This window comes from Mus musculus, chromosome 11 (genome assembly GCF_000001635.26).
Source record: "Mus musculus strain C57BL/6J chromosome 11, GRCm38.p6 C57BL/6J".
Classification (NCBI taxonomy): domain Eukaryota; kingdom Metazoa; phylum Chordata; class Mammalia; order Rodentia; family Muridae; genus Mus; species Mus musculus.
The window spans coordinates 61020239-61047870 of NC_000077.6; the positions used below are offsets into that span (position 1 = coordinate 61020239).

Consider the following 27632-nt stretch of genomic DNA (forward strand, 5'->3'; position numbering starts at 1 on the left):
TCTTTTTTGTTAGGTGACCTTGGACAAGATGCTGGTTCTATCTGTGAAATGTGGCTGATGAAAGGGTAGGGGGAAAAACCCTACCCTGGCTTTACGCAGGCCTCTGAGATCCTTGCTCAGAAAAGCAGCCGAGTGTGGCTGTATATGCGGATGTATGCTCCACCCTTGAACTCATTATAGGATCAGCCTAAGATCCTAGACCTAGTGGAGCCCTGTAATGTTTTGTCCGTTTTCTTGTCTACCAGCATGCTGTGAGCTCTTTAGGATGTCTGGTGGAGGCCCCCGAATGCAACCTGAATTTGCTCTCCCAGAGAGGGTAGAGACTGTGGGGGGGGGATTTTTTCCTTACTCCTGCCTTTGGCTTCTGTGTTCTGGACACCAGGGCTGGGTAGAGTGGACCAGGGACATCTGAGCCATTTTTCTCCTTGTTCATTCAGGAGAAGGTAGACATCAGGACATCATGTGCCTGTCCAAGGCAGGCCTGGGGGCCTGGGGACCTGGGAATAGAGTCCCTGGGGTTACCCGTTTTCTCTCTATTGCAGCCCCTAACAGTGACTAGACAGGAAGGCATGGCCATCTGAAGGACACACTTGGTTCTGAGACACCTCTCCCTACCACTGTGAAACTAGATAAGCAACTATTCCTTGATGAGCCTCAATGTCTTTATCTGTAAAGTGGGTCCATAGATCATATGGCCTCCCAGAGGATCGTAATGGCAGCAGAGTAACTCTAGCTAAGTCCTTGGCACAGAGGCCAGCACAGATTGCTTGAACACCCAAGACCCACCAGCCGTTTGACTCAGCCCCTTCCTCAGCTAAGAACTGTACATGCGCTCATCTCTTTTAACCCTCACCCCAGTGCCATAACTCAGGGAACCTCATGATGTCCATGTGATCACAGGGAATCCAGAGACCCAGTGCTGTTGTACCTGGCGCTCAGGGTTGCTCAGTTGAGTTAGGGTAAGCATAACCCAAAGTGGGAGAGTTTTCTGGGGACTCTGGGGTCTGGATGAGGAGTCGGCTCCTGGAGGTGGGATGGTGGGTTTTGCAGAGCGCTGAAGAAGCTTCCAGAGCCTGGGCATCTGGGTGGCCAGAAAGCTGCGCTTCTTGGCTAGGATCCTGCATCGAGTGTCTCTGCTATTCAAATGCATAATTATATTTCACATTACAGAGAGGCTGGAGACCAGGGGGCTGGGGAGTTTTGTGAAGCTTGTGTTCTGCCTGCAGACCAGCCTTCTTGACCTGGTTCTTCAGTGTTAGGGTTGAGCTGGGGGTCAGCTCTATGATAAAATGGGATTTCCCTGAGGCCAGCTAGGCTGATCTGTCTGCTAGGCTGAAAGGTCCAGGCTCTGCAGGAGGCGAGGCCCAGACAATAGGCTCCAGGAGACTGGGAGAGGAGAGTACCAGGGGTGCCTTCCAGACAAGAGTGGGCAAGGGGAGGGGAGTCACATGGAATCAAATCAGCAGAAAGGCCAGAAGGAGGAGCACAGAAAAAGCAAGAGATGAAAGCTAAATACAACACATGATGGGAAGAAGCGATATGGTGTTTAAAGAGGATGGGGTGTGCCTGTAACCCTGTGCTTTGGTGTGTAAGGGGAAAGAACGCGTGAGCTCAGAAGCGAGCCTGTGTGGATGTGTTGACTGATCCCACCCCGTATGTGCATATGTGACTATGACTGCACCTGTGCACCTTAGCCACCGCGCTCCTCATCACATGCATCTCGTGCAGGTGTCGCCTGAGCTTGCTATCCTGCTGTGTGCAGCCCGTCCAGATTCCCTTGCCTGCCTGTAGTCTGAGTATTTATTATATGCTCGCCATGCACCTGTGTGTGCGCGTGTCCCCAGGAAGATGTGTGTGTATGGGTGTGTGTGTGCCACGCGCGTGCGCGCGTATGTGTTCGCGCGCGCGCGCTCCAGTGCGCAAGTGGCTGGTGCGTGTGGGGGGCAGCTGGGGCCAAGAGGGGCCACCGGGCCAGGCCAGGGCGGTGGTGGGCGGGATCAGCGGCGCCGCGGCGCAGGGCGGGCGTGCTTTTGGCGGAGAGTTGGAGGAGTTACCGAGAAGGGCTACTGTGGCAGCGGGGCGCGGAGCTGGGTGCGCGCAGAGCTTCTGCCTCCCGCCGCCTCCTCGCCCTCCATTCCTCGTTCCCCGTCTTCCCCCGGCCACGCCGCGACTGCGCTGCCACCGCCTCCCTGAGAACGGTCGCCGGGGGAGGGTGCCCTGTACGATCGAAGCCCGTTGGGAGGTGCAGGACACCCACACCCGGCTCAGGGGAGCGCGCCCGGCCCTGCCCGGGATCAGATAACTGCGGCGGGGGAGGGGGTGGGTCGGCGCTTCTTGTCGCGGGACTGAGCGACAGAAGCCAGCGGCGAGCCCGGAGCGAGCGCCGAGTGGCTGGGGGCGCCGTCTGGGCGTGCGCCCCCGACCTATGGCTGGCTGGTGGCACCCAGCGCCCGGGAGCGACGCGCCCCTCGGCGTGGAGCGCTCCCAGGGGCTGCGCTGAGGCGGCGGCGGCAACGGTGGCAATGCAGCCAGCGCAGCGGCGGCCGGGACCGGGAACGGCCGCGCGGAGCTTGGAGGACGCGGGACGCGCCGCGCCCCGGCCACTGACCGAGGTAAGAGCGCGGCCGCGGGCGCACGGCCCACCCGCTCGGCCCCAGTTCCCCGCAGACAGCTTCCCGCCCCGGGTGAACGAGGGGTGGTGCAGCAACAGGGAAGGTGAGGCAGAAGAGCTCCCTCCGTTCCTTTTTCTCCTTTCCCGTGGTGAACCACCAGATGAAATGCTGACAGAGAGCTTTTCTTCCCCTGCCATGTTTCGGGCTACAGCCACCAGGGAACTTTGCTCCGGGCTAACGTCTTTCCAGGGGTGTATATATGTGTTGCGGGGGCGGGAGGGGCGGCTCTCGGAAACTTTGAGGAGCTCTTGATTCCCCTCGGCCGGCTGGATTGAGGGGGCTCGTAAAGCAGCGGGCGGAGCCACTTTTGCGCGCGGCATAGGTCCTAGGCGTGACCTTACCCGAGAGACCTGTGATCAAGATGGGGTACAGAGTGAGTGCACAGGTTTGGCTAGCGACCTGAGAATGCTCCCGGCTAAGACCTGGGATCTTTGGAGACATTTCTTTCCCGTCGCCTGTGCTGTAATGGAGTCAAAATAGTCTGGAGGTGGTTCTTAACCATCCATCTAGCCTGCAAGTCCAGGGCACCTTTTGCTTCTTAAATTTGGTCTTGAGAAACCCCAAAAGGGGCTCAGTGCAGAGTCTCTCCTAGACGCACAAGTCTATTCTGGTGTCCTGTGGGGGAACTGCACCCTTTGGAAGAGGCAGCTGGGGTGGCGAGCCTATGAAGAGCTTTGGGGGAGAGCGGGAGAGCTGAGGCCCTAGACACCCAACACCCGGACACCCGTACCTGCCTTAATTTGTGCACATGTCCTATGACTACCTTAGAGCTCACAAGAAATTGTCCTTTGGTGAAGGCCTCCAGTTCTAGGAGGTTCTGCCGCCCTACTGATAGACCTGGTGGGATTGGGGCTGCCCCTCTGGCCATTCCCAGAGTGTGATACTGTCTTTGGTCCTTTCTAGTTTCTTCCTTACTACCTGTACCCAAGCCCAAAGCTGGCAGTAATGATCTAGGGACTTCCTGGCCTTGGCATCCACCTCCTGAGCACTGGTTAGAGGCTTCAGCTCTCTGGATTGCCTAGGTGCCCACATGCTCACAGAAATCAGCTGCCGCCTCCTCCAAGGTGGAAACCCACAAGGCTTAGGCTCCCAGCCTTTACACACTCTTTGAGAGATAAGCAAAAGCCCGCCCTGGCTGCTGTCCCACCTGACTAGACTCACTCCAGCCTGGCACTGCACCAGGTGCCTGATTTGGGACCCCTTTACCAAAATCTGCCCATGAACAGGAGAGGGCCAGGGAGGGGAGGCGGATCTGAGTACCAGGCTTCTCCTTGAATATTCCTTCCTCTGCATCCCTTTAGGGTCTGTAGGGGAACCCCAAAGAGACTTCTCAGTTCTTCTGAAATCATCAGTTGTGTTCAAGGGGTCCCTCCAATTGGTCAGGAGACACAAGGGTCTTTGTCATAGCAGGTGACCCTGGATAGGCTGAGCCACTCGTGAGAATAAATGCATGGCTGTGGGCATATGGCCCACCAGACCAGCCTCAGCATTGTGGGAACGGGGATGGGGGGTGGGGGAGGCTCAGACATCCTTAGGGACAAGGTAGGTAGAGCTGGTGCTGCTGGACCATCTTCTCCATTGAGATACTGCTATATGCGGACAGAAAGTGCCTTGTAAATACAGTGTTCACACAGGACTGACATTTGTGTACTTCAAGCCCTAATTGTTCCCATCTGTCTTGGGTTGGGTGGGCACAATGGCGTGATGGATTTGTCCTCTATCACTGAGCTCTCTAGGCAAGGTCCCCTGTAGATGTGTGTCTAGTGGAGGGAGGTTTAGGAGGCTGTGCTGTGTTGGGAGAGGTATCCGCGGCAGGTGCTTCCAGAGCCATGCAACATGTTAGGTCAAAACAGAAGGTTTGCCTCATTTTCCCCGAATCAGAAGGCTTTTTATGCAGACTCCTGTGTTTCTCTCTGCTCTGCCCTAGGCAGGACTGGGCAGTACTGAGTGGCTCTCTAGCAGTGAACTAACATGGCAGCAATAACAGTAACAACACTGGCCACAGTGGCACCTCTAGGCTCTGCGACACTGGGGCTAGTACAGCCGGCAGACAGTTTCCTCTGGCTCAGCCAGGCCTCCGGTGCCTGGAGCCATAGTTGGTATGACCAGTCATGGCACCCAAAGGCTTTGGCACAAAGCTATTGTGGAAGTGACTGCGTCATCAGTCTCAGCCATCTCTGTGGTCCTTGCCAGCCCCCGGGCAGGGTCTGCTAGTATACTGTGAGCTTTGCTCAATAGTCGGTCTCAATTCCCTGATCCTAACTCCTGCTCTGGGCAAGACCCTTCCTGCAACAGATGCAGCTGGGCCTGGTGGCTGGGCTGTGTCCAGGGCTGTGCTGTGAGTGAAACATGGGCACAGTTACCCCTCCCTGTGGACTGTCATTGGAGTCCTGCCAGGGACTGACACTGACGAGAGGCAGACAAGGGGGCAGCTCATGGGCAGCAGGAGGGGGAAGCTAAGCCTACGTCTCCGGAGGGTTGCTGGGGAGCAGAGGGTAAGGGGGCAGACAGCAGGGAAAAACGGTAGATAAAGCAAGAACGAAGAGAGCTGTCTGGGACTGGGTTCAGGCATGGCTGCTGATGCTTCAGAGGAGCTGTGGTGACAAAGGGGCTTTTCCAGAGGTACTGGCCCCAGGAAGGAGTTGAGGGCCCAGAGCTGGGCCAGCTAATTTAATTTGTTAATGGCCTGCCAGTGCAGAGGCTCGTATTCTCTCCACTATATGGATGGGAACAGAGGCCAGGAGGTGTTGGAGCTTCTGTGGTAGCCTGTGTGCTTCTGACCCAGAGCCTAGGGCCCTCCCAGGGACAGGCTGCACCTTTCCGTTGCTCACAGACACATTTACTGAGGGCAGTTATCTACCCTCGGGGAAGTTTCCACTAAGCCCTAGGGCCTGCCTGCCTCCCTATCTCCCAGGAAGTTACTTCTTTGGGACCTGATGAAGCCTGGCATGAGGTTAGTGTTCCATAAATGTTCCCTGCGGCTTCAGTGGCAGCCGTCTTGTGATGTGGCCAGAGCTGTAGTGGGTGTGAGCTCTGGAGTGTCCCGCATACAGAAACAGTAAGGAACCGTAAGTCAGTTTCACTGTGTAGGGAAGATTTGGTTTGAGTTGCAAATGGGGGTGTTTGAGAGGTTGGTGGGGCAAGAAACACATAGGTGCTCCTTCAGTTGCTGGGACTGAAGCCTGGAAGCCCTGGGACACCCAGGATGGAGAAGGGGAAGAGAGCCTTTAAACACGCCTATAAGGGGTATTGTAGGCTTGGCAAGACTGGGAGTCTCCAGAGGGGACCCCATGATGGAGAAGTCCATGTGGACTTCTGGTGCCCAAGCCTTGGAGATCACAGTGTAGCCCAGTCACCCTTTAGCTGCAAGGTAAACTGGCTAGGGAGAGGTGGCCTTCCGTGGAGGTGGCCTCAAATGCTGGCCTCCTACTCTGAGCTGTTCCCTGTGCCCATTCTCACCCACAGAGATGTCCTAAAGCTCTCGTGTTCCTCCTTGACTGCTGAGGTGACAACAACAGAGGCAGTGTGAGTCTGTGGGGACCTCAGAGATCCTGGCCCCGCACCCTCGTTAGCCTTCAGGCCTATAGTACCAAATACGGCTTCGTGGGCCTGGCCAGCAGGCATGGGGATGGGTGCCTTTCTCAGCTGCCCCAGGAGCAGCTTTGCTCTTGCTGGGTATCAGCTGTTTCTTGAGGGTGGGTGTGGCCTTGTGGGTCTGGCTTGGAAGCCCCCTAATGTCCCCTACAAGCTTTGGGCAGCTGAAGGGTCCCCTCTATTCCTTACCTGTGGCCCCATTTCTTGGAAGAACTCGGACTTGGAGATGGTTAGAGGATAAACAGTAAAAGGTATGGAGTGGCAGACCATTGTGGCTCAGATACCTACTGTGTGCTTGACTGGCTCTGGGTGGCAGCATTTCAGTGGTTCCGATCTGGCCTCTCTCACTGTGTGCACTTGCTTCTGCTTCTTTTCTGGCCCTCTTTGCCATGATTTCAACATGGCAGGCCTGGGCTCCATCAGGGCCTATGCCTGCGCCATTCCCTCATCTGGACCACTCCTTCCCAGGTCTGCACATGACCCTTTCCTTTCCACACTCACATGCTGCCCAATGCCACTTCTTTCCTGTAGCCCGTCCCCACAATTCCTCATGGCAGCAAAGCTATGCCCCTTCCCCTCTGTACCACTGTTTTCTCACCATAGAACCCAGTGCCATCTGCCCCTAGTGTTTTCATTTTCTATTTTCTTCATTGTCTTGGGCTATAAGCCCACAGCTGTGCCCATCGGGCCAATGGCAATAGGCAGCGGACAGCAGGTGCTCAGTACATACAGTGGGTGGGTGTGCAGTCTCAGCTGTCTGCTGCCTGCCAGGCTGTGCTCATCTTGTCCTGGTGGCAACTGTGCGCATCTGTAGGTGAGGCTGCAGAGTCTCCGGAGGTGCCAGTGCAGTTCCTGTGTTGGCCTGGGGGCCAGGGCTGTGCTTTGAACCCTTGCCCTGACAGCTTGCAGCTGAGCAGAAAGAGTAGAGTCTGGACCAGTCTGGACCAGTCTGGCTGGAGCTTTTCTGTTCACACTGTCTCCTGTTTGAGCCTGGCTGTCCCCAGCTCAGGATAGCCCCACCCCAGCTGCACAGGAGTAGTGAGTCTTATTGTAAGTGTGAGCACACGGAGGCCAGCCGAGGTTACTTTTGGCCCCTTGCCATTCTCCTAGGCGGTGGGTTTTGCTACCTGCTTTCCTAATTCCGCCTGGCCTTGAGAGGTGGCATGGGGCACCCGACTCTCACTGGCCACTGGAGTTTGGGCTGTGCTTCTTACTCTCCCATTCCAGTCCCTTGAACATGACCTCCATGTTTTACACATGTTCTAGTTCTTCAGATTTGCAGCCAACAACTTAGGCTTGTCCCCTGTGGTGAAGAAAAACATGACATTTTCTTGTGGTCACTGTGTGGCCTTCCTCTTTTTTCCTGGATATCTCCATGGCTTCTGGTGACTGGGTAGAAGGGGCTTGGGGTCTTGTCTTCTGAGGCTCACCTGGAGACAAAGGAGGGACCAAGTCAAGGTTGAACCGGAGCCTTGGGCAATTCTCCTTTCTGGTGGGGGTGACATGACCTTGTGGGAGTGGGTCCCCTGAGGCCAGAGAAGGGTCTCATAGCCCTTTAGAAGTGAGTTTGATATCTCTGTCCTCTGCCCTCTTTTGAGCTGTGTGGAGACTTGGTGATGGGGTGGGGGTGGGGTGAATGGAAGCTGGGGTGCTGGGCTATATGGGCCAGCGAATCTGAGAGGGCAGTAGAGAGGCCTAGAGAAGCCATGGGGCCCAGGCCAGAGGCATGCCCTCACCCCTGCTTACATCCTCCTCCTTCCAGCTGCAGCTCAGGCCCCCCTAAGCTGGCTGCTCCAGCCCTGCAATTCTTCAGCACTTAAAGCAAAAATAAATCACTGCCAGCAGCTGGCGTTCTGGGTGGCAGCCGCCGCACCACCCCCCTGCCCCGACCTCTGCCTCTGGGCTTCTGGTTCCAGGCCAAGGCCAGCCTTCCACTCAGGCCTGTGAGAGGATGTGGAAGCCTGCGGGGGCATGGCCTGGCCTGGTGAGGTCACATGGAAGGCAGAGGCATTGTTGGCCCCTGAGGCTCTAGAGTCTCCAGCAGGAGGGGGAGGTTCCATTTCAACTTGGTAGAAATTGACCTGGGAGGGCTGGGGCAAGATCAGGGTGACCTGGTCACCTGGAGGTGACTCCTCCTTTGTACTAGTGTCTGGTCCAGCTCTGGGCATTTCTTTTTCTTCTCTTCCATCCTTTCCCTTCTCCGAGAATCCTAGAGGTCTTGACTTGTCAAGTGCTATGACGCAGGCCCCGAGGATGTCAAATTTTAGCATCATTTATACTTTCAACAAATAGCTTTGGGCGAACGCACGTGCTATGCCCTGTGCTGAGAGGCTGGGGCCATGGATGCACACAAGCCCTCCCTTGTGGGGTGCCCCATGGGGCTGATATCTCTTAGGCTTGGGGAAGATAAAATAGACAAGCAGAGAAGGAGTCATGGACTTGGTCATATTCCTTTGTTAATTATTACAGTCTTTAATTATGGGAATGTTGCATGGTACAATTAAATAGTAAGAGTAGAAAATGAGTCCCTTCTCAGTTCTGCACTCCCCGCACCCCCCCCCCCCCATGCTCCTTGTTCTCTGTGTGACTGTCTTTCTCAGCGCTTTGTAAGTGTAGCTGTTCTCTCCATTCCTCTCCCCTCCCCCCACCCATGCATCCCTTGGTTCCCTGCTTCAGGATCCTGGCCATGTGGTGCCCAGTGCCCACTGAGCCCAGGGCTCCATTCCTGTCTCCGAGATGAGGGCTGAGTCACCGAGTCTGCGGATCCCAGTCGTTGGAGCCTTTGAACTTGCAGAGCCATTGAGTTCACACATCATGGGTTCTTTGTGAAGTTTTACCAGTCTGAGGCAGGGAACCTGGAATTGCAGAATTGGAACAGCTTAACCCCAAGAGAGGTTCTAGATCCTTCCTAAGACCCCAGGGAGTTTAGACCCTGTCATTCCCAGAATTCAGGTTCAAAGAGTGTAGGGGTACCTGGGGGCTGTGTGTTTTAATCTCCTCCAAGAGCTCAGCTCCCTCCCATTTAACCCCCTAGCTTCCATGTGGTCTAATCTGTCAATGCTGTGGAACCTAGGGCTGGCTAACTCCCTCAGGACAGAGCAAGTCTTGCTTGGATCTGAAGGGGGAAGTGCCCACCCATTTTTCTTAAAGTGGGGAAGTCCCTGCTTCACTGACTGCTTTTTTCTTGACCTTCTAGAGGAAGGGCCACTGGGTCCTTCATGGTCTTCAGACATGGTTAGTCCTCTGCCTGGGGGAAGGCTGCTGCTACTATCAACCCTGCCTCTGGGTTGCCCCTCACATGCTTATGTGAGGGAATGTCACCTGACATTCCCGAATCCTAGTTTGATGTGAAGGAAGATGCTGTTTAGATATTGTGTGATGCCCTGATTCCAGGGGGAGGTGATAATGATCACGAATGTTCTTATGTGCCAAGCCTCAGTATTCCCTCTTGTGAAATGGGCACCAATGCTTCCCTTTTCTCAAGACATCATCATTTCCTGCCCTTTGTACTTGGCTCTGTGGTCAGGGCAGGGTAGGGCGGCTTCCTCTCCTCTGACACCCCCTCCATTTTGCAGCCGGAGGTTTGGCCATGCCAACACCTCACCTGCTGAGTCTCAAGCTGTCGGCAACACCTGTTTGGTCAAAGCAGCCAGGACTTTCCCTGGGCCCTAGGAAACCTGAGGACCACTGGGTGTTTTCCCCAGGAGCCCTTGTGGTAATTCCACAGTGGCCCAGGCCCCCAGCTCACATGACAGAACATACCCACCATCCCCTCTCTTTGCTTTACTGAATGTGAGCTGGACTGGGCCTAGGCATCTCAGCCGTAACCAGTTGGGGTCCTGAGCTTAACCTTGTAGCAAATGCTCAGACCCACACTACCAGGTTCTGTCCTCTCCTGACCCATTTGCCTCCTACTGGTCTTCGGCCTAGCTGCAGCTGGGCCAAAACACCCTAAATAGGTAGAGGTTGATAGGGACTAGATTTAGGGAACAGGGGAGTGGTGGTGATCGGGAGTACTGGGAACCTTTGCATGAACCTGTGCCCCAGAGTCTGCCTCTACAAAATAGAAACCCTAGAGCAATGAAGGCAACCATGTCCACATACCTTCTCTTCTGTCTGGGTCAGGGGTGAGGCCCAGGAGAAGGTAGAAGTGAGCAGTAGGCAGCACAAGCCCCAAATGGGTCCTAGTGCTGCCGTGTTGGGGGTTGATATGGTGTGACCTGAATGCTGGGCTTCAACCTGCATTGAATTTCAGAAGTGTCTTTCAGGTTTTAGAATATGTGTGATAAGATGTCTTGGGGAGGGGACCCAAGCCTGCACATGAAATCCACGTGTGTTTTTTATTTCAACTATAACTTATATACAGAGTCTGAACACGAATAGATTATTTTTAATAACTTTGTGCAAGCTAAGTTTTATGATATGGAATTTTCTTTTATTAGAATTTCTCTCTCTCCTCTCTCTCTCTCTCTCTCTCTCTTCTTAGTTAGGGATGGAATCTAGGGCCTCATGCATGGTAGACAAGTCCTCTTGCCATTGATCTATACCTCCAACACCAGAAAAGTAAAATCTTAAAACACAAAAAACCAGGTTAATAAGATGGACCAGCCCAAAAGGCACTCACCATGTAAGCCCCACCCCCCCAGAACCCATTTAAAGATGGAAGAACAAAGTGGTGACTGAAACTTGTCCTTTGTCCTCTACAAGTGTGCCCCGGTACACACGTGCATGCACACACCACAGCCGCCGCCACCACCATTTACAAGGAAAGAAAAGATGTGCTTTGGGGCAGTATCCTTTGGAAACACATGGCGTTAGGGTTCTGTTTTGGTTTTTGCTATTTCCCATGTATGAGTCTTTGGCAGATGGCTCTGCCGCTCTGTCCAGTCTCCTTTTGGGAGCACAGAGATAGGAGTGGTCCTCTCTTTCTGGAGTGGTTTTGAGCAATCTGAATTCATACATAGCCTGGGCACATGGAAGGGTGGGCCCCGTGTACAATTTTTTTTAATTTTTAATTTTATGTGCACTGGTATTTTGCCTGCATGTATGTCTGTGTGAGAGTGTCAGACCCTCTGAATCTGGAGCCACAGACAGCTGTAAGCTTCCATGTGGGTGCTGGGAATTGAATCTGAGTCCTTTGGAAGAGCAGCCAGTGCTCCTAACTGCTGAGCTATCTCTCCAGCCCTGAAATATTACTTTCTGTGGCAAGATGGTTTTGAGATTTGCCTGGTATTTCAGGCAAGAGACTGAATTTATGCTTAGTTAACTTCCTCATTCTGATGTATTAACTTTCTAGGTCTCCATCCAGCCCTGGCTGTCACTGTGCCCTCTAAATAGCAGGTTCTGGTAATGACTCAGCTAGGTCGAAGGGAATGATTCTTTGTGATTTTGAGAGCCCTCCTGGTGTCACACTATTGAGGGGCCACCTCAGCAGAGCTTGTGCACGCCACAGCCACTTGATGCTTTATTTGACAACACAACTTTTGACAGCAAGGGCTTTCCTTTCCCTTGGTTTAGACATCATCCAGGCTGGCATCTTCCTGTGGCTCATGCTGAGAGTTAGCTCTTTGGGGAGGGTGTTCTTGGATCTTCATCCTATCCCACTGGTTGGTCAATAAGTCAGATGGTTAATTCCTGCCACTGTGTCTCTCTTCTTGTCCTTCTGGGTCATCGCAGCTGACTCAAAGGACAGGGAGCTGATACTCCTTTGCAGATTCCAAAGCCAAGGTGCAGTGAGGCTGTGCAGTGACCAGCCTGCCTCCTTCGTTCTGTGTGCCCAGCGCCCAAGATTGATACTCATAGCACCTGGTTTTCTCCAAAGCCCATTGTCACTGGACTTGTGGCCCAAACATTTGCTTGCCTGCCACCAGGCATGTGTGTGTGTGTGGGGGGGGGGGGATGTGCTGAATTGATGATGTCAGTGTCTTGGTCTTTCCAGGCTATTTTCAGGATATTTGGGGGGACTTTAGCATGCACATGGCGCCAGTGTTTCTTGAGAAGTGGTATGACCTCTCCCTGAGAGTTGGCATCTAAATAGAACCATGAAATGACTGTTACTAGAGCTGCTGGTGCAGGGCCCTGTGCGTTCAATGCTTCCAGATGTTATCTCATTTGATTATCGCATTAAGTTCAGTGTCCTAGACAGGCTAGGGATGAGGCTGGGGAGGCAGATGGTCAATCCAGATGTCAGTCAACATCCAAAAGCCATGAAGAGAGGTCTCCGTGTCTGAAGAGAAGCCTGAAGAGAGCTGTGGGCTGGTGGGAGGTGCCTGGCCCGAGGTCTTCTCCCAGGACGTTAGACATCCCGCTTGGCTGGAAGTAGTAGAACTGGCCACAAGCACCATAAGCTGTACTGGCCCAGATTTAAGTGGGGGCTGTCCCCTTTCTGTGTGACTGGAAGCTAGCAGCGGCATCTCTCCAAGCCTCAATTCTGTACTCTGAAAAATAGGGCAAAATCTCCCTGTCACATTGATAGTTCCAGAGAAGTGCTTGGCCACACCTTAGAGCTGTTTTAAAATTCTAGAGGGTAGGGGACCATTTCATAGGCAGAGAAACTGAGGCTTCAGAGAGAGGAGACACTGCCAGGCATCATACTCAGCCTGTGTGATCAGAAGCTTTTCATCCCCCTGTGGTTCCAACTTCTGAATGTGGGCCGGTCCAGTCAGCTTCGTCCTTGCTCTGGATCAGGTTGGAGGTCAGAAAGATCATTTCTTGGGCCCTTTTGGGCTGGGATCCTGGGGCAGGGCCATGGTTGAGGTCAAGGCATTTCCGAGTTTCTCAGAGTACCTCCGATAACTACTTTCACAGGGCTGTCACTGACTTCTTCAAATGCTCCACATTCTGGGAGCCAATTGGCCTTAACAGCTGTGCTCCTAGACTCTGGTTATGGAAGACGGGCACAGCAGGCTTTTCAAGAATTTGTTTATAGATTTATGACGCCCTGGGATGCCATGGGGTGGGCAGGGCTTCTTCAACCTTTCCCACCTGGGGTTACTTTTACCCAAGACATTTTCATGTGATCCTGGTATAGAGGTATACCAGATGGGCTAAGCACTTATTAGTTGTAAATCATGAAGAAATTTATTTTAAGCAACTCTTTTGAATATGTGTAGTTTCATCATTTAATAAAGATTAAAGCAAATTTACATACTAATGAGATGGACATACTTGATTTTACATAAATAATTAAATCCTAGCTGAATGTTGGAGACTCTAGGTCATGGAGTATCTACAACATTTTTCAGAGTTGATAGATATTTTGATTTTATAAATGTCAGTGGTGAGAATGCCTTCATGCATAAATACAGGGTACAAAATGGCACAAGTATATTTAGGGTCATTTCAGGAATGATTGAAAATTCTGCTCTGATCTCAAGCCAAGATTCATTTCAACTTTTTAAAAAATAAAAATTGATGTTTTAATTTAAAGCAGGGTCTCACTGTGCAGCCCTGGCCTAGAACTCCTTTTTTTTTTTTTTTTTTTTACTTTTTATTAGGTATTTTCCTCATTTACATTTCTAATGCTATCCCAAAAGTCCTCCATACCCTCCCACTCACTCCCCTACCCACCCACTCCCACTTTTTGGCCCTGGCATTCCCCTGTACTGAGGCATATAAAGTTTGCAAGTCCAATGGGCCTCTCTTTCCAGTGATGGCCTACCAGGCCATCTTTTGATATATATGCAGCTAGAGTCAAGAGCTCCGGGGTACTGGTTAGTTCATAATGTTGTTCTACCTATAGGGTTGCAGATCCCTTTAGCTCCTTGGGTACTTTCTCTAGTTCCTCCATTGGGGGCCCTGTGATCCATCCAATAGCTGACTGTGAGCATCCACTTCTGTGTTTGCTAGGCCCCGGCATAATCTCACAAGAGACAGCTATATCTGGGTCCTTTCAGCAAAATCTTGCTAGTATATGCAATGGTGTCAGCGTTTGGAAGCTGATTATGGGATGGAACCCTGGATATGGCAGGCTCTAGATGGTCCATCCTTTTGACACAGCTCCAAACTTTGTCTCTGTAACTCCTTCCATGGGTGTTTTGTTCCCAATTCTAAGAAGGGGCAAAGTGTCCATACTTTGGTCTTAGTTCTTCTTGAGTTTCATGCATTTAGCAAATTGTATCTTGTATCTTAGGTATCCTAAGTTTCTGGGCTAATATCCACTTATCAGTGAGTACATATTGTGTGAGTTCCTTTGTGATTGGGTTACCTCACTCAGGATGATACCCTCCAGGTCCATCCATTTGCCTAGGAATTTCATAAATTCATTCTTTCTAATAGCTGAGTAGTACTCCATTGTGTAAATGTACCACATTTTCTGTATCCATTCCTCTGTTGAGGGGCATCTGGATTCTTTCCAGCTTCTGGCTATTATAAATAAGGCTGCTATGAACATAGTGGAGCATGTGTCCTTCTTACCAGTTGGGACATCTTCTGGATATATGCCCAGGAGAGGTGTTGCGGGATCCTCCGGTAGTACTATGTCCAATTTTCTGAGGAACCACCAGACTGATTTCCAGAGTGGTTGTACAAGCTTGCAATCCCACCAACAATGGAGGAGTGTTCCTCTTTCTCCACATCCTTGCCAGCATCTGCTGTCACCTGAATTTTTGATCTTAGCCATTCTGACTAGTGTGAGGTGGAATCTCAGGGTTGTTTTGATTTGCATTTCCCTGATGATTGAGGATGCTGAACATTTTTTCAGGTGCTTCTCAGCCATTCGGTATTCCTCAGGTGAGAATTCTTTGTTCAGTTCTGAGCCCCATTTTTTAATGGGGTTATTTGATTTTCTGGAGTCCACCTTCTTGAGTTCTTTATATATATTGGATATTAGTCCCCTATCTGATTTAGGGTAGTAAAGATCCTTTCCCAATCTTTTGGTGGCCTTTTTGTCTTATTGACGGTGTCTTTTGCTTTGCAGAAGCTTTGCAGTTTCATGAGGTCCAATTTGTCAATTCTCGATCTTACAGCACAAGCCATTGCTGTTCTATTCAGGAATTTTTCCCCTGTGCCCATATCTTCGAGGGACCAGGTTAGCCTTCAAATCACAGACATCCATCTGTTCCTGTCTCTTGAGTATAGGGATTAAAGGTGTGCACTACCATGTCTGGCGGCAGCAATATATATATGTTTTTTTATTTCACATGTATGAGTGTTTTGCCTGCATGTGTCTCTATGTACCACATGTATAGAGCTGGTACCCTTGGAGGTTAGAAGAGGGCATCAGATCCCTCGGAACTGAAGTTACAGACAGTTGTAAGCCACCATTTGAGGGCTGGGAGCTGAACCCAGGTACTGTATAAAAGTAGCAAGTTCTCTTTAACTGCAGAGCCATCTCTATAGCCCTACCTGGTGACAACATTCAAAATCAAACACAGTACAACTTACATTAGTTACTTCTCTGTTGCTGTGATAGAATACCGTGTCCGATGGAGGCTGGAGAGATGGCTCTGCAGTTAAAGAGAGATGCACTGTCTGCAGTTAAGAACACTGACTGCTCTTCCAGAGGTCCTGAGTTCAATTCCCAGCAGCCACATGGTGGCTCACAACCATCTGTAATGGGATCTGATACCCTCTTCTGAAGGCAGCTGCAGTGTACTCCTATACATAAAAATAAAGAATTCTTAAAAAAAAAAAAAAAAAAAAAAAAAAGCCGGGCAGTGGTGGCGCACGCCTTTAATCCCAGCACTTGGGAGGCAGAGGCAGGCAGATTTCTGAGTTCGAGGCCAGCCTGGTCTACAGAGTTCCAGGACAGCCAGGGCTATACAGAGAAATCCTGTCTCGAAAAACAAAAAAGCAACAACAACAACAACAAAACAAAACAAAACAAAACAAAAATACCGTGACTGAAAGCAGATTAAGGAAGAGCTTGTTTTAGTTTCCATTTGTAGAGGGCGAGAGTCCACAGCGGTGGGAAGGACTCAACGTGGCCATACAGCAGGAAGCTGTGTGAGAGAGAACCAGAAGTAGGGTGAAACTGTATACCCCGCCAGCCCGCTCCAATATGTTCTTCAGCAAGGCTCCACCTACTAAAAGCTCCATAACCTCTCCAAACAGTGCCACCAACTGGGAGCCTCGTGTTCAAAGGTGAACCGATGGAGCCATTTCTCATTCAAACCACCATACATCAAAAATATGATAATTATATGCTGAGACATATAATAAGAAAATATCTAAAGTCTTTGTTCTCTACTGTGTTTCTGTAAGAGCAGGACACTGTGTGTGCATTAGACGCGCTGAAGCTCAGAACATACATCTGAGGCAAAGCGCTTCGAGCAGTGTTTTGTTGGTGCTGTGTGGCTTGGTGCCAAGGCGGCCTGGGATGTTCAGAACCAAGGCTGCAGTGATTGTGCAGTGGATCATGGGAGTGCACTGCATGAATACCTACGATTCATGACACGCTGACTTTGAATTGAGTTTCGATCATTGCATGTTGCCATTTTTTTGGGACCCTACATTGAGTTACCATACGAGGTCACAATGTACAGTTTAAGAATCTAGTAGTTAGGAGACAACTGAGTTGTTGGTCATCCATCCATCCATCCACCCACCCATCCATCCATCCATCCACCCACCCATCTATCTTTCCATCCATCCACCCATCTACCCACCCCCACTCCTTACTCACATACATACATGCATACATGCACAAACATATACACACACATATATATATATATACCTGACCCCCATCCATCCACCCATCCATCTACTCACACTCTTTAACCATATACATACATACATACATACATACATACACACCCAACCCTCATCCATCCATCCATCTATCCATCAATCCATCCATCCATCCATCCATCCATCCATCCATCTACCTGTCTGTCTGTCCATCCATCCATGCACCCACAGATCTATCCATCCCTCCATCTGGCTTTAAGAATCCCAGGTCCGGTGGAGAAGCAGCCATTTCCGCAGATTCCTGTGACCCAGTGAAAGCCTCCCAGATGTTGGTACTGATCACAAAAGGCTCGTAGGTGAGCATCTTGGGTCCTAGCTTCACAAGGGCTGTAGGAGCATCTGTGTTCCCAGGGGAGGATCTAGCCTAGGAGGGTCCTTAGAGTACCCTTGAAAGCCAAAGAGATTATTAGTTGACTGCTACCCAAGTCCCCTGGGACTTCAGGAGAACAAGAGCCAAAGGATACAAAGCCCCTATACACAATTTCAGTCTGCTGTGGGCTGCCGCCAGCCACACAAAGACTTCTGCACCTGCCAGGACACATCCTGAACTCTCAGTCCCCAACCCATTACTGAATCTGTCAATCATTTCTAATTTAGCCCCTGGTGCTTGTCCCCACCCTCTAGATCCTGGGCCCAAGCCTTCCCAGTAAAGCCTTAGATTTTTGTGGATGGTTTGATTTTCCAAGAATATCAAAAGAGAACTCACTGGCCTATGCCACAGCCGCTCATTTGATCTTTTCAGCCTTTTCCTATAGATGGATTCTCACTCTCTTGTCCACGGGTCCTCATCCGCTCTGGCTATCTGAATCTATTGCTATATCCAGGGCTCTCTTTTGCCACTGGACTCTCTCTAGACTTCTTAGAAATGAGTCTTTTCAGGGGTGACCATTCACCTATCACCTAGGACACTGGGTGACAAACAGTCCTGCTCCATAGAACTTGTGTGTCAAGGGGAGAATGACCATGTGAGCAGAGACCATTAAATCAGGGAAATGAGCTGAAGGATGTCAGAGTGAAGAGGGTGCGGCAGAGTGATTGATGTTGCCAGTAAGGGGGAAAGCAGGCATAGAGCAGGAGGGCCATTCTCTGTTGGGTTGCAGACTGGGTCATCATCCTTGCATGTGTGCCAGCATGTGTGCACTGGGTAGTGCCAGCTCCACTGGCCTGGGCTCCGCAGGGAAGGCTGGTCTGGCTGCTGTAATGGGATGCCAAGGAAATGACAGACGGACCGATGCCCCACAGGGCTTTTCTCTCTGGGCTCCACCTTCAGCTGCAGCTGTTTTGAGGGAATACAGCTTAGCCAGTCCCTACCCTCTTTCAGCTTGTTAGGCGTGAGGACTGACAGAAGCCTCCTCCCCCAGGTCACTGCAATAGTCTGGCTCTGGAGGGACTCCAAGCCACCTGTCTCTCATCAGCTTTGGGGTGCTGATGTGTGGGGTGGGAGGATGGTCACAGAGCCATGCCTTCCTCACAACCTAGTAGCCTCAAACAGGGGATGCTAGGTCATCGAGCTCAGAAGGTGGGGCCTTAGCTAAGCAGTGCAGACGGGGCGGGCTCCTTACGTGGCAGACACTATGCAGTGCGCACCGATGTAGATGAACCCAGGCGGAGGGCCTGAGGGCCGAGTGGGCTTTGGTAGGGTCAGTGCTATGACCACATATCAGTGTATCTGAACTTAGGCTGGGAGGGAGGGGTCCTGTATGCACAGATATCTACAGGAGGAGAAGACAGTATGGACAGTGCCTATGAATCCAATCCCAGTGGAAGCCCCCCCCCCCTGGGCTCTTTGATCCGAAGTAAGTTCTGCCCCACCAGGGTAGCAGAACTTACCTACACTACTTGGACAGAACTGTTCCTCGGGGACCAGGCCTATAACACCAAGTCCACGTGTCTCTGGCGTCTCTTGTGTCTTCTTTGTAAGTCTGCACCTCTTGTTCTCCATGTCCAGGCTTTCCAGCTCACCTCTACCCCAGCCATATCCTGGTCTCCTGGGCTCAGAAGCCTACAGAGTGGGAGCTTGAACTGTCTAGAACGTCGGTTCTTAACCTATGGATTGTGACCCCTTTGTGGGGGCAGGCAGATCTCTGTGACTTTCAGGCTAGACTGATTTACAGAGTGAATTCTGGGACAGCCAAGGCTACACAGACAAACCCTGTCTTGAAAAACAAAACAAACAAAACAAAAAAGAAAGAAAATAAACAAACAAGCCTGTTGGGGAACAGAATTTACATTATGATTTTTAAAAGTAGCCAGATTATAGTTATGAAGTAGCAACCAAAATAATTTTATGAGGGTTGTGGTGGGGCCACACCACGAGGAACTGAATTAAGGGGTTGCAGCCTTAGGAAGGCTGAGAACCACGGCTCTAGAAGCTCATGTGTGCTGACATACTGCATGTCCATCACAACCCTGCAAGACGCTAGTCCTTCAGTTCTCTAGTCCTTTGCCTAGGAGGCCACAGGCTCACAGAGGCTTGAAGGATTCTCTGAGGCCTCTGGTATTCTCTTGAGCCACGATTGAAGGGTCCAGCCCTCAGAGCCCAGGTTCAGGGCTCACAAAGTGTTCCCATGGTTGGCTACACCCCAGGACTAGCCTTGCATGACTCTGTCCATCCTTGGTGTCTCCCTGAATATGACCTGTTTCATATACTCTCTCCTGGAATGTCACCTTGTTTTTCATGGGCCCCTTCCCACTCCCTTAACCTCGGTGGCTTCTCCTTTGGTCAAGTTCTTCCCTTTGCTCCCATGTTCTTGCTATGGGCCCAGCACTGTCTGCTGGTCATTAATCCAGCTCAAGTACTGTAGTGCCCTGTGGGGTGTGATGGGAGCTGGTGGGCACAGGCTGGGAGGAGCTCTACCTTGTCATTTCACAGTTGACTTCTGGGTATTGTTCTGTTCAGGGCATTGGGCCCGAGTCCTTCAGTTCTCACTTCACAGATGAGGCCACAGCGGTCAGGGGTGTACAGGGCTTTACTTTCTGGGTCTGTCTCCACTGTTTTTGACTCTCAGAGATGGTTCACTGAAACCTATGACCCCTGCAATGTGGTTTCTCTAAGCTCAGAGCCATCGTCAGTGTGGACACTGCTAGTGACTAGTGACGGCCATTGCTGTCCTGCTTACTGCGTTGGAGTAGAGAAGGGGCTGAGGTCCAGGCCAGTAGTCTATTCCAGATCTCCAGTATCTGCAGGTCAGTTCCCTGTAACCCAGTTTCCTTGTCTGTAAATCTCTAAAAGTTCAATATCTCCCTCATACTGCTCCTTCCTTCCTTCCTTCCTTCCTTCCTTCCTTCCTTCCTTCTTTCCCTCCCTCCCCCCTCTCTCTCTCCCTCCCTCCCTCCCCCCTCTCTCTCCCTCCCTCCCTCTCTCTCTTTCTCTCTTTCTCTCTTTCTTTCTTTCTTTCTTTCTTTCTTTCTTTCTTTCTTTCTTTCTTCCTTCCTCCCTCCCTCCCTCCCTCCCTCCCTCCCTCCCTCCCTCCCTCTCTCTCTCTCTCTCTTTCTTTCTTTCTTTCTTTCTTTCTTTCTTTCTTTCTTTCTTTCTTTCTTTCTTTCTTCCTTTCTCTAACAGCCTTGGCTGTCCTGGAGCTCACTCAGTAGATCAAGCTGACCTCACTCACAGAGATCCATCTGCCTCTGCCTCGGGAGTGCTAGGAAAGGCCCGTGCCTGGCTCACACTGCTCTTTTAAGGCTTCAGTGTATTTGGTATCTGGGGACAAGGCTCTGGATTACTGTTTTGCAAATCTTCAGGGAGGCCCTGGTGTGCCTTCACATTGTTGGTGACTAAGAAGTCCACAGAGGAGTCCACACCAGAAGCTTGGCTGGAAGCTAAGTGTGGGAAGAAGACAGTAGGCAGGCTGCGGGCATTCTGGGAGGGATGGCCCTGCAAGAGCAGGAGGCGTGTGCTACAGGAGCAGGCGTGTGCTACAGGAGCAGGCGTCGTCAAGGGGGAACTCTCAGAAAATGTCCATCTGTTTCTCCAGAAACTTTTTACACCCTGTTAGGCCTACAGCAAAATATGTAGGCAGAAATGATGGCAGTTGGCATAAAGATGGTGATAGTTCTCTTTGCCAGGCTCAACACTAACCTCCTTATGAACCTGGAGGTCCTCACTACAATCATGCCCAATTTCGGCTTGGGGAAACTGAGGCAGGAGAGGTATAGCGAGCGACCTGCTAGAGATCTTTCTATGGCCAAGCAGCAGAGCGTGGAGTAAAAGCTGTGAACTAGCCCAGAGAGCATTTGGGGTTTGGTGTAGGTTGGGGAGTGGTTGGAATCTCTCCACGAGGTGGCAGAGTCATCTCCACAGTGTGCTCTGCCCTCCCTTGCTGTGTGGAACAGGAACAGCTAGGTTGTGGGCCTAAGTAGCCAGTCCCAGATGTCCACTGCTATACCTGGGCCTCTACCAGGTCTAGCTTGTAGCTACTCTAGAACCGTGGGAGGTAGACAGGAGCTGAAGTCATTCAGAGGTGCCCACTACAGTGATGGGGACTGCAAAACTCAGACTCCTTGTCTGTCAGAGCCCTGGGAGGAATCTTCAGCAGACAGGAAGACAGGCTGAGAGAGGGGTGACTGGGGACCTAAGGTTACACAGCCAAGGTATTCCAGGGTTGATCTCCAAAATGTGCTGCCTGCTCTGCCTCCTGCTCTGTGAACAGTGTGCATGATGGTCAGTCCTCATGTCTACCTTAGCCCTCAAAGACAGAGTTGGTGCCTCACAAACAAGGTGATTATGGCCCAGTAAGAGTGACCTGGCATTCCCATGCATCTCCACAGAGGCCCTCAGGGTGCTCTAGGGAGCATGTGGGGGCCTCGGTCCACTCTCTAAGCTAATGCTGCTTTGCAGGTCCCGTGCTAGCCTGGATGAGGGAGGGGCCTGTCTTTTGAGAATGGTAACTGTGATTACCACCTGAAGTTGCTGCTCTGACTTGGGGGTCCTGCATACTTTTGTCCTGGGTCTGGTAGTCACAGCTAACTAAGCTAGCCTCCAGGGCTGGTGGATGGGGTATTCAGAGGCACAGGGGTGGGCACCCTCCCTGGGTGTGACTTGGGCAGCAGTGCGCTGACCACCTTGAGCTATTCTCACATCCCTGGCACAGCTCCTTTGACGCTGCAATCAGGTGCTTTGGAGACTTTAGCCCTGGGGTCACAGTTGGGGGTGGGGGGGGGGTGGGTGTTATCCAGAGCCTGCATGGGAAGCACACTGTTCATCAAAGTCACGTGTCTACTTCCTCTCCTATCTGTGTGACCTCACAGCAAATCTCTAGCTCTCGGAGCCTCAGTTTCCTGGTCTTTAAAGTGTCCTAATGGCACCAACCCCTCAGAACTGAGCTAGAGAGGCTAAAGGACAGGACCTTAATGACACTGGCTCTAAAGCCACACGCTCTGACACTTACAATCTGTCTAGCTCTGAGTGAGTCCTTTGGCATCTCTGAATAGCAGTTTCCTCTTCTATCAAGGGAGGGTAGCTTCTGAATCTCCCTGCAGGCCGTGCTCTGCACGCAGGGTAGCAGTCTGGGGCCATTTCAATTACTGTGCTGAAGATTGCAGCCACGGGCTCTTGAGCAGTGGCTACCTCAGAAACCCCACTTCCTCAGACTGGAGAAGAGGCATTTCCCAGCTGTCGCTGGCAGACTGGAGGTTACAGCTGCCACTGTCTGCTGGGAGTGGCTCTCCGGAGGTCTCGTCCTGAGCACTCTTATCTGATGGAACATAAACAGCACGCAAGGTTTTCAAGCAAGGCTGGGGAAGTGTCTGCTCCCTGCCAGCCTCCTCGCCCAGCAGAGAGGCAGCTGAGGCTAGAAGCTGGGGGCAGACAGGAGATGGAAGCTCTCGTGAATAAATCACCACATGATCTGGGCTAATGCACTGGCTGTGGACAGCATGTGCAATTAGTGCGTTAATTGTCAGAGCTGGTGACTTTTGTGCAGGCACGGCCCAGCATGCCTGTGTTTACAGAGTGCCAAGTGCCTTCTGGGGCTCAGTAACCCTGAGAGCATGCCCCCTTCTCCTCCAGTAGCATTACCCTAGGACACTTAACCCCTGTTGGCTGTACCCGAGTGGGCTTTCCAAGCCTCTGAAAGGACTCTATACCTAGGGACTCAGCTAGGTCCACTTGGTCTGGGGCTGCTGGGATAAACCCCCACCCCCAATTCCCTTTTTTTTTTTCATGAAGCCTCTTTTTGGATTCCCCCCCCCTTTTTTTTCTTTTGAACCAAAGCTGTCCCAGACTAGCCAGATACTGCCTGTTGCCAAGGTGACCACACCATCTCTCTCCTACCCTGCAGCATCGCTTGGGTTGGGTGTGTGCATCTGCCCTACTGCCTAGCCCTGAACAAGGTGTATGTGTTCACGACCATGTGTACACACAAGAGCAGACACAGAGTCCCGGTGTGCACGGCACCACCAGCGTGAGCAGATCTGCTCATGCACATGCAAAAGCAGACAGATTGCACGCGTGTTGACAGTTGCACACAGATATGTTGACCTCTCTATGAGTCAAGAGCTGTTGGCTGTGCCAAGTGATTCTCAGGCTCCATCCCACAGCCTCTCTAGCACCACAGCTGCCTGCATGCACAGCTGTGGGGCGAGTGCACTAGCTTGTGGCAGCCCACAGTACTTACTATTAGGCCAGATCACAGCCCTTGACACCTATGGTACCCTGGAGGTCCCCTTAGGGTCTCCCTGGGCCTAGTGTCTGGTGCCCCCTTGGGGCCACTGGCTATGCTGCCACCCTGGCTCAAATTCCTTGTGTATGCTTCCCTGCCATCTTCTGAATAAGTTTCCCCGCTTCCAAGCCCTTGGCCTGATCTTGGGGAATGTTCTAGAAGAGCATGCACCATGCCTCAGGCCATGTGACAGTGAAGATGCTACATATATCAATGGCAGTGCATGCCATCTGCTGTGCACTCAAAGATGCCCTAGGCACTTAGCACAGAGCAATGCCATTAATGCTCCAATTGCTGTGGTTGAGAGGCAGTTTGCTTAGGTCCATTTTAAAGATGTGAACATTGGCTGGAGAGATGGCTCAGCTGGTAAAGAGCACTGGCTGTTCTTCCAGAGGTCCTGAGTTCAATTCCCAGCAACCATATGGTGGCTCACAGCCATCTGTAATGGGATCTGACGCTTTCTTCTGGCATGCACCATATATGCACATAGAAGACTCAGACATAGATTTTTTTTTAAAGAAAAGATCTGAAACCCAAGACAAAGGTTCATCACATATACTATGCCTTTGAGATGAAAGTGAGTGGCCTAGAGCAGGCTACAACCAGGAGCTGATGTAGAAAGGCCCTACCACCACCCCCAGCCCCCAGCCTAGCATCTTCCCTGAAAGGTGCAGCAGGTGGCAGGAGGGCAGGCAGGAGCAGCCTTATTCACTTGAGAGCCTCACCAGCTGCTCCAGAGGGTGTCCCATGGCTTCACCCAGACTCACAGCCCAGGTATGAACTGACCAGCCTGCTTAGAGCCAGGCGCCTCGGAATGGAGATTTCCCTTTCCCAGAAGTGACTGCCAAGGCTGTTGAGAGGCCAGAGCGAAGCTCTCACTCCCCTTGAGCCAAGCAGGATTGTTTCCTTGGGGCTTTCAGGACAGAGACCTGCTAGTGAAGCCCATGTTCCCTTCAGATTGACCACTTTCTTGAAGTCTAGGCTTATGGGCTGGGTCAGCAGGAGGGAAACACCAGGGCCTGAGGCACCAACTCAGGCACTTGGCAGCTCCTGCCTCCACGTGGCATCAGTTAGCTCCCTAACTGAGAGGCACACAGTCTGAGAAGGCTTCCTGTAGGAAGTGGTGCTAAGCCAAGCCTGTGGCACGGATTTCTGCCAGTGACTCTGGGTCTCTCTCCTTGCAGTTCTTGAGCCCCGGATCCCGACCCCTGCTATGCCAAGGCTGTGGGCACGGTGCTTGCCTCCTAAGCCTCAGGTTCTGTAAAAGGGTGGTGGCATCCTATAATACACTCTGAAAAGATGGCAGCGTGGTCAGTGGCCCTAAGGGGGCACCAGATCCTAGGCCCAGAGAGACCCTAGGAGGACCACTAGGGTGTCATAGCTGTCAAGGGCTGTGATCTGGCCTAATGGCCAGCACTGTGGGCTGCCACAAGCTGATGTAGTCACCACCCCGCTGTGTATGCAGGCAGCTGTGGTGCTGGAAGGGCTGCAGAAAGCTTAGTATTGAGGTTGGTGACAGGTAGAGCAGGAACAGTTTGAGGGGACCCACTTTTCACCTTTGAAGGGTGGGGTTCCCAGGTCTCATCTTTAACAGCAGTTGTCTAGAGCAGTACCATCGTGGCACTGGACAAAGTAACGCCGAGGGGACAGGTGCTTGTGACACCCCTTCCTTACCTTCTGTGGATCTCCCCACTTTCATGTTCTTTCCTGGTCCCCCCCCCCCAGCCTGGGAAGGACTTCGGGGGTGGAGATGAGCAAGCTAAACTCCAATTGTGGATTTGATCTGGGAGACTGAGCGTGGTTCATGTGTCCAAAGGCAGGGCACCAAGTTGCCCTCCCAATGGGCCCCTTCCTGCCCCACCCCCACCCCTTCTCATACTATGCACTGTGCAGTCCATCCTGGTCTCAGAGCCTTTGTTTGCTTTAGCATCTGCCTGGATGGAACCTCACTTCTTGTCTCTTAATTCTGGCTCTCTGCACCATGTGTGGCTATATAGCTCCTTCTGCGCCGTGCCTTCTGCACTGGTGGCCTTATTCTGAAATCCTCTCTCTCTCTCCCTCCCTCCCTCCCTGCCCCTCCCTCTCTCTCAGAAGCATCAAGAGGACAGAGTCTTTCCCTATTCATGATACACTATGCATAGGTCCAGTGCTTGTTTTCAGGGTCAACAGGGGAAGGGATGAGCCAACAGGGCACAGACGTGGGTCCTAGGCTATCCTGTGGGCTCACAGATTGGCTTTGGTCCCTACCCTTGCCTCTAGCAGTGTGCTGAACTGTTCGCAGGCTGGGTGCATTTGCCGTCCACTTATTCAGCAGGATGCTTTTGTTACAAAGGCCGCTGGGAGCTCTGCACTCCTTACTGAGATGGTATCGACTGGTGTGGGTAGGATCCTGCTGCTGCCTGGTGCTGCCTCAGCCAGCAGTGCTGGGGCAGGGGAGGAGCTCTGGGAAGGGCTACTCAGTCCCCCATAGCCAGAGCCACACACTTTACTGTCCTTTGGACCCAGAGCTTGGAAGCAGAGCAGTCGAGATAGATCCTGACAGGAAGTGGTTAGGTGAATTAGTTAACTTTTCTTGATGCTGTGACAAATGCCTATTAAAGGCAACTTCAAGGGGGAAGGACTCATTCTGGCTCACATTTGGAAAGTCTTCATCACAGTGGAGACTGTGGCAGGGGTGAGACAAGCGGTTACATGGGGTCTTCAGGCAGGAAGCACAGAGAGGATGCAGGTCCTCAGCTCTTTCCCCTTTCACTTAACCCAGGACTCCAGCCATTTGGCTGACGCTGCCTGTCTTCAGCATGGGTCTTCCCTCACGTTTCTAGAAACATCCTCATAGACACACCCAGAGGTGTGTTTCCATGGTGATTCTAAAACCAGCAACGTTGACAAGATTAACCACCACACCAGGTCACCTTTTTTTGTGTGTGGAAGGATTAAAGTGGGGAGAAACTTTGGGGTCGGCGGGCATGCTTAAATCGAAAGTTCTCATTTCTCTTGGCTTCTTGGAAGGCCAGCTAGCGGTATGGAAGAAGAGTCCTAGCAATTCTAGACACGGGTGAGGGTGTTCTGGGGACTAGGCAGATGTGTCTGAAAGAGGAGAGCTGAAGATGAGAGTACCTGTGAAAATGGACAGCCAGACAGGTGGTCAGCCAGACAGATTCTCCAAGGCTGGACAGAGGTCATGGAAAGAATGGCATGAAAAGAATCCAGCTGCTCTCTTAAATGCAACATCCAAGAGCATTATTGCCACAGGACAGAACCGACCTTCCCAACAGGCCTCACGTTGGAGCTCCTGAGGGGAGTCAGGCTCAGGCCTCATCCTCAGGGGAGGCCCTGGCCTGGCAGGGTAGCCTCGAAAAGCTAGGCTGGCCTGATCCTAGTGACAGAGGGGAGTCCAGGAGATAGGGGAATGAAGGTGGGTACTGAAGGACCTGTAGGTGTTAGAGAGAGACTAGAGAAGGTAGGGGACCTAGCAGCTGTTCCAAGAGTCACTTAGGCTGGGGTTTAACTACTTCGGTACATGAAGAAGGGGAAGCCAGGAAGCTCCATGTCACCGAGCAAGACGGGCCCCTCCCGGAGCCACTGCCTTCTCATCCTGTCAGCCTTTGTGATCTTGCCTTCTCCTCCATCTCTCCACCACGTTCAGTTTTAGCATACTACCTTTCAGATTTCCTGGGACACACCACGCCACTGCCCAGCCTCATGGCCTCTGCTGGCACGTCCAGTTCTGGGTATCTCTGTGTCTCGTTTTTTTCTGTCAATGCTGCTTGGCCACCCACCAGGAACTTTCTGGTGTACTGAGCAGAAGCAAAGTCCAGGGTACAAGGCCTGAGAGACAGGCAGGGTGCTTTGGAACGGAAAACTTGAAGGACTGAAAGGAGGAGGCATCTCTGAGCTTGAAGGATTCACTGAGCTCTGACCAGCAGAGAAGGGCATTGCACTGGGAAGAGCCTCTTGGAGACTGTGTCATGTGACTCATGAGACACTGCAAGTCCTGTGAGCCTCACTGGTATCT

At 51.8% G+C, this 27632-nt stretch overlaps 1 protein-coding gene across 2 annotated transcripts in view; it reads left to right on the forward strand.

The window, feature by feature from the left end:
- Positions 1-2325: 2325 nt before the first annotated feature.
- Positions 2326-27632, forward strand: part of Kcnj12 (potassium inwardly-rectifying channel, subfamily J, member 12) — a 50706-nt gene continuing 25399 nt past the window's right edge. The window contains exon 1 of one of the 2 annotated variants that reach the window (NM_001267593.1): positions 2326-2612. The gene's annotated coding sequence lies outside the window, so the exon portion shown is untranslated. Of the gene's footprint in view, positions 2613-2694; positions 2716-27632 lie in introns of those variants that run through there. The other variant, XM_006532318.4, reaches the window with a different exon arrangement.